Here is a 7,558-nt window from a genome sequence, read left to right on the forward strand (position 1 = left end):
GGGGGTGGGCGGTGGGCGGGAGGCTTCATTCAAACCCTGCCCGGCTGACTCCAAAGCCCATATGTCTCCAGGCCACTGTGATGGAAAGATGACCACCAGCAGCCCAGTGGGGACCTACACAAATGGCTGCTGGTTCTGCATCCCTGTGGACAGAGAGGGCGCCCTGAGCCTCAGAGCCTGGTCCTTGGTGAGGGACACGTAGGCTGCAGACAGCGAGTCCACAATAAACACCTGTGGCAAACGCACGTCAGAGCAACCTCCCTCCTCCCGCCAGCTTCTTCCCCTGCTGTCTGTTTTCATCACTTGTGAGCCTTCCTTTGGGAAGACTCAATTTGCATTTAAATGGAAAATCTCCAGAATAGCTCTGATGTAATGCTAAGGTGCTAATTACAAACTCATTCCTCTTTAAATATTAAGGCGCTTCAGTTCATCTGATGGAAGGCAGGGGAGGGGTGGGGGAATGCCTGGTATGTCTGAGTAACACTGAACAAAGCCCTTACAACCCCACCCCACCCCAACTCTGGAAGATGGTCAACAGGTCGGGCAGGGTCCCTGCCTATCCTCTTTCCCATCATCTCGTCTCTTGCCAGGAAGCCTGGTGGTGTCGAGGGTTAGCAGTTCTGAACCACCAAGCAGCTCCACTGGAGAAGCATAAGGCTTTCTACTCCCTTAAAGAGCTGCAAACTGGGGAGCCCGCAGAGGCAGTTCCACCCTGCCCTGTAGAGTCACTGAGTCAGAATCAACCTGATGGCAGAGTTAGGATGCTTAGGTCTAATGCCAAGGGGCCCTGCTGGGCAGCAGAGCACTCGATGGCTCCGACGCGTGCAGGGGTTTCTAGGGGGGAAGAGCTGGCAAGCTCATGAATAGATGACAGCAGAGGAAGCCTTAGGGAGCAGGGCCATTCTGTCAGCGGGGCTCACCTCAATGGCGCACAGCACAAGTCTAACCCCTGGAGACTCCGAGAAGAGGTGCTCAATGAAGGAACGAGCCAATCAATCACCTGGAGCTCACTCATCACTCATCCAAGTACTGTGAGGAGTCCGACGTGGCACTCCCAGACCAAAAGACTCGCTTCTACTGAGTGGATTCGGACTCACAGTGACCCTGTAGGACTGAGTAGAAGCGCCCCGTTTGGATTTCCAGGGCTGTACCTCTTTACGGGAGCAGCAAGCCTCCTCTCCCTCCCTCAGAGCAGCTGGTGGATTTGAAATGCTAACCTTGTGGTTAGCAACCTAACTCGTCACCCACTACACCAGCATTGCATTAGATTGCCCAATTCAGCTTCGGACAGAGGTACAGCTTATTGACAGCAACGGCAGCGACGCGCTGTGTAGCGCTAAGCTCATCAACGCTCAATTTCCATCACCTTGAGCCACCCTCTTACCTCTTCTCTTCCCTGGAAACCACTCAGTCAACTTTGGTCTCTAGACATTTGTCTTTTCTTTCTTTGTACGTGAGTGAGGTCACACAATATTTGTCTTTTTTGTGATTGACTTATTTCACTTAGTATAATGTCTTCAACCTCCCCACCCCTCCCACCCCCACAATACAACACCGCCTCCATCCTTAACGTAGCATGGGTTGAGACTTTATTTCGCCCACTGGCTGAGCAGTAGTCCATTGTGTGTATGTACCACATTTACTTATCCCTTTACCTGCTGATGGGCATTCTGTTTCCTCTTCCTTTCAGGTATTGTGACTAGCGCTGCAATGAGCACTGGTGTGTACACGTCTCCTGGGAGTTCAAGCTCTTTGGGCAGATACCGAGCAGTGCCTTTGATGACAACGAGCATTTTTTCATGTGTTTGGTGACCTTTTGAATGACCTCTTTGGTGATACATCTATTCAAGTCCTTTTCACATTTTATGATCTGGTTATTGGGCCTTTTGTGGTTCAGTTAGCTAAGTTTCTCTATATTTTGGTTATTAGATTCTTGCCGGATATATGGTTTCCACAGATACTCTTTCAGTCAATCTTTTTTTGTTTTTTTCACTTCTTTCATAATGGTGTCTGATGAGCAAGCGTCTTTACTTTTTCTGGGGCCCATTGACTTATTTTATCTTTTGTTGTCTGTGCCTTTATTATTCTAGTAGGGACTCCAGTGTTAAAAAGTAGGCCGGACAGTGTTGCCTCTGATTTTCCTGCTAAAAATTTTATGGTTTGAATTTTCATATTTAGGAACTCAATCAATTAAGAAATCATTTTTATGTATGATACAAGGCATAGATTCAGGTTCATTCTTCTGCATATAAAGACCAAACTTTCTAGGCACAATTTATTGAAGAGATTTTTCTTTTCCCATCAAATTGACTGAGCACTCTTGTCAAAATTCAAGTGAGCATAGATGTGCGGTTTATTCTGGATTCTCAATTCAGTCTAGACTCTCAGTTTGATTCCATGGGTCTACGTGTCTACTGTTATACAAAACTGTGCCAGGCTGTCTTGATCACTACGGCCGTATGACAGGAAAATGCCAATCTCCCTCCTGTGTTCCTCTCTCCCAACATTGCTTCCCAATCCAGGACCTCCTGCCATTCTAGATAAAGTTGAGGACTGCTTTCCCTATTCCTGTGAAAAAAGCTTTTAGAAATTTAATTGGGATTGTGTTGAATCTGTAGAATGCTTTGGGGAGTCTTAATATCTTATCCCATCAGGACATGGAACGTCTTTCTGTTCATTTAGGTTTTTACAAATACCTTTTCCGTAGTGTTTATCGTTTCCATTGTGTAAGGCTTTGATGGCCCTGGCAAGATGTATTCCGAGGTGTCGCATTGTGGTGCATACTGTTGTAAATGGGACTGTTTCCCTCACTTCCTTTTCAGGGTTGCCGTTGCTAGCGTGTGAGAACCCAGATTTGTTTATTTGGCTTTGTACCTTCGTGATTTTGCTAAATTTCTCAATTAGCTTCAGAAGTTTCCTAGTGGACTTTTTGGGATTTTCTATACATAGGACCATATCATTCACGAATAGAGATCATATTTACTTCATTTTTTCCAATCTGGAGACCTTTATTTCAATTTCATTGTTACTTTTTTTAATGAACCTACATGAATTGTTGACTTGGACAGGTTAAACTTTTAAGTGACTGGATATTATTTACACAAACAATGGGGCTTGGTAATTGGGCAAAACTTTCGATAATATTTACGGACTGTGACAGGGCCATGCCTACTGATTAATACAGGTCATAACACAGCGAGGAGGGCATCAGGATACTAAGTATGTGGTAGTCACGGGCCACCATTCACTGGGTACCTTCAAGGCAAGAGATCTGAACCCAAGTCCAAGGACTGCTAGTTCTGTAACCTTGGGATGCCAGTCATCTGCTTCGCACACTAGGAGCATCCGCTTTAGGGGTACAGGTGAGTCTGCGGTCAAGCCTGGTTTATTTGTATTTGTTTCTATGTTTATCTGCATGTGAAGTCCGGGATGGGCAGTGCTATAGAGACCATGATTGCCTTGATGACTTCCTGTCTGGTTTGCTGGGGAAGGTTGGGGGGAAGTGCGGAGCTGATGACACTGAGGACAAGCAAAAGGTCAATGTTCTAAAATCGACTGTGGAGATGATTGTACAACTCGTCATATGATTAAGCTAACGAAGCGCACGATCTGTGAAATACTGTGTGCCAGTAAAACTGCTAAATGTCTACATAACGCCGCCTGCTGGTTTTTCATATACGCTGCGCCTCATATTGAGGTATCTCCTTGCTATTCCAATCCTCCCTGGGTTTTCATCAAGACAATGTACCAGGTTTTTGTTTTTGGAATGGACTCAAATTTATTACAGCAACACCAACATGTTATGAATGAGAGCGTCCAAAGCTGAGAGAAAGTAAACTGATGGGTTACCCAGCATATATGCTTACAAATGCCAGAGACAGCCCAGAAAGCACAGCTAGGTAAAACTGTGCTCCCAAACGCTCCCCTACTCTACAGGACTGTCAGCTCCAAATCCTTTTTTAAAAAAATTTTTTTAAACCATTTATTAGGGGCTCATACAACTCTTATCACAGTTCATACATATACATACATCAATTGTATAAAGCACATCTGTACAGTCTTTGCCCTAATCATTTTCTTTTTTTTCTCCTCTTTTCTTTTTTTACATTTTATTAGGGACGCATACAACTCTTATCACAATCCATACATATACATACATCAATTGTATAAAGCACATCCATACATTCCCTGCCCCAATCATTCTCAAAGCATTTGCTCTCCACTTAAGCCCTTTGCATCAGGTCCTCTTCTTTTTTTTCCCCCCTCCCCCCTCCCTCATGTGCCCTTGGTAATTTATACATCGTTATTTTATCATATCTTGCCCTATCCGGAGTCTCCCTCCCCCCCTTCTCTGCCGTCCCTCTCCCAGGGAGGAAGTCACACGTGGATCCTTGTAATCAGTTCCCCCTTTCCAACCCACTCACCCTACACTCTCCCAGCATCATCCCTCACACCCTTGGTCCTGAAGGTATCATCCACCCTGGATTCCCTGTGCCTCCAGCCCTCATATGTACCAGTGTACAACCTCTGCCCTATCCAGCCCTGCAAGGTAGAATTCGGATCATGGTAGTTGGGGGGAGGAAGCATCCAGGATCTGGGGGAAAGCTGTGTTCTTCATCGGTACTACCTTGCACCCTGACTGACCCATCTCCTCTCCTAAACCCCTCTATGAGGGGATCTCCATTGGCCGACACTTGGGCCTTGGGTCTCCACTCTGCACTTCCCCCTTCATTTAATATGGTATATATATATACATATATATACATATACACACATATACACATACATACACACACTTATATCTTTTTTTTTTTGCATGATGCCTTATACCTGGTCCCTTGGCACCTCGTGATCGCACTAGCCAGTGTGCTTCCTGCATGTGGGCTTTTTTGCTTCAGAGCTAGATGGCCGCTTGTTCACCTTCAAGCCTTTAAGACCCCAGACACTATCTCTTTTGATAGCCGGGCACCATCAGCTTTCTTCGCCACATTTGCTTATGCACCCATTTGTGTTCAGCGATCCTATCATGGAGGTGTGCAGTCAATGATATGATTTTTTGTTCGTTGATGCCTGATAACTGATCCCTTTGGGACCACTCATTCATGTACCAGGTTTTATCAAGTGCTTTTTCTGCTGCAGTACAGATAATCGTGTGGTTCTTTCCCTTTGATCTAGGGATGTGGTTGGTGTAGTAACATGATTGATTTTATCATGTTGCACCATCCCTGTGTTCCTGGGATAAATAGCACTGGATCATGGTGTTTAACTCGCGCTCTCTTTTAATATTTATTGAGAAGGTACAACATAATCATAACTGTAACATGGCTAGGGAAAATAATATGAAAAATTATAATGATAAAAGGAAATGTTGAAACAAACTTAAACTAGGATTTATAGTATCATTACTGTGATATAAAAACAACATTGCATGCATAGATAATACTATTAGAAAACACACTAGCCTGCTAACGGATTAATTTGGAGAGTTAGAACAATGGATGATCTTAATTTTGGTGCATGACTTTTCTAATATGCTATTGGATTCTGTTTGCTAGTATTTAGTTGAGGATTTCTGCATCTGTCTTCATATGTGATATTAATACATGGAATTTTATATATTGGTTTATAATTTCACATTGGCTCTGGTGACACAATAGTTGAACACTCAATTGCTAACCGAAAGGTCAGCAGTTTGAACCCGCCGCCACCTCAGGGGAGAGAGCGTGGCCGTGTGCTACCATAGCAACGACAGCCTTGGGCGCCCTTCGAGGTGGTCCTACTCTGCCCTAGCGCACTGCTATCAGTTGGAATGGTCTCGGTGGCACTGGGTTGGGTTTGGTAAATATTTAATAATTGTGGTAAAAGACAAGGGAAGCCAGAGATATTAGTACTCCTATTTTATAAATGAAAAAATCGAAGGCGAAGGGAATGACTTTCGGTCAACTATTTCCATTTGAGTCCCAGCTAGGGCCCAAGTTCTGGTCTCAGGGGTCCTGGCCGGGACCTTTTTCAAGCGTCACCCCTTCTCCCCCTGCCATGGCTACTCACTGCCGTGCTCAGTGTCGCAGCCCATACTTGACCCTTGTCCTCAGGATATTGGGAGCCTGAAGCTCAGCTCTGCCCCTCAGCTGGGCTTAGTGCCTGGGCTCCAGCCCCTTCACCTCACCAGCTGATGCCCAATAGACCTTTCATTTCCCACCTCCATCCCTGAGCCGGCTTTGTGCTCTCTAATCCCCCTTCTCTTCCCTACTTGTTGAAATCCATCTCCTCCTTTAGTCCCCATCCTAAATGGCTCCTCTTCCAGGGAGCCGTGCATGATACCGATAGGCAAGAGTTTGCTCCTCATATTTCCATAGCTTGTCACCGTCACCCTGTTAGCAAGGGGCCACCTGTACAGCAGCAGTAGCAACCAGGAACGTTCCGAGCAAGTGCCCCGGGCTAAATTCTATGTCAAATGCGTTACATATTTGATACAGTTTGAACCTGGTAATAGGATTTCAAAAACCAGTCAGGCACAGAGCTGATCCGGCTCCTGACAACCCAATGTGTTAGAGAGAATTGCTTCACAGAGTTTTCTTGGCTTCGGTCTTTACCGGTGCAGGTCTCCAGACCTTTCTTCCAAAAGGCCATGGATGAATTCAAACTGCCAACCTTGAGCATAGTCAATGAGCACAGAGCGTTGGGGCCAGCCAGAAACCCTTTGATAATAATAATAATCCTAATATTTAACAAATACACTCAAGACTAAAGCCACACTCACAGCTGTCGAGTCCACGCTGACTCATGGAGACCCTACAGGACAGGCTAGAACGGCCCCTGTGAGTTCACAGGAACGGAAAGCCTCCTCTTTCTCCCACGGAGCAGCGAGCAGTTTCCAACTGCTAGCCCAGGGCGTCCACAACCCACCTGACCAGCAGGCTTTATTTCATGTCTTGAATTGACCTAAGTGCCACATGTGAAAGCTCATGTTACCTCTAAGATGCTCAACACTCGCTGCTATCAAGTAGATTCTGACCCAGAGCCCCTCCAGGACAGGTTGGAGGGGGCCTTCTGGGTTTTCAAGACTAACTCTTAATGGGAGAGACCCTCCTTTGTCTCCCCAAGAGCAGCTGGCTGGTGGTTTGGAAATGGTGAGCCGCCCAACGCAGAACTAACCACACGTCACCAGGGCTCTCACCGCTAAGACAGCCACTATGGTCATGGTTCACATTTTATTTTATTTTTTTAATCATTTTATTAGGGAGTCATACAGCACCCATCTCGATCCATACATACATCAGTTGTGTAAAGCACATTTGTACATTCGTTGCCCTCATCATTCTCAAAACATCTGCTCTCCACCCAAGCCCCTGGCATCAGGTCCTCATTTTTTCCCCTCCCTCCCCTCTCCCCCTTCCCTCATGAACCCCTGATAATTTATAAATTATTATTTTGTCATATCTTGCTCTGTCCCACGTCTCCCTTCCCCCACTTTTCTGTTGTAGGTCCCCCAGGGAGGAGATCAAATGCAGGATCTTGAAATAGGTTCCCCCTTTCCAACCCGCCCTCCCTCTGCCCT

The sequence above is a fragment of the Tenrec ecaudatus genome, chromosome 1, assembly GCF_050624435.1.
Source record: "Tenrec ecaudatus isolate mTenEca1 chromosome 1, mTenEca1.hap1, whole genome shotgun sequence".
NCBI classification, from domain to species: Eukaryota; Metazoa; Chordata; class Mammalia; order Afrosoricida; family Tenrecidae; genus Tenrec; species Tenrec ecaudatus.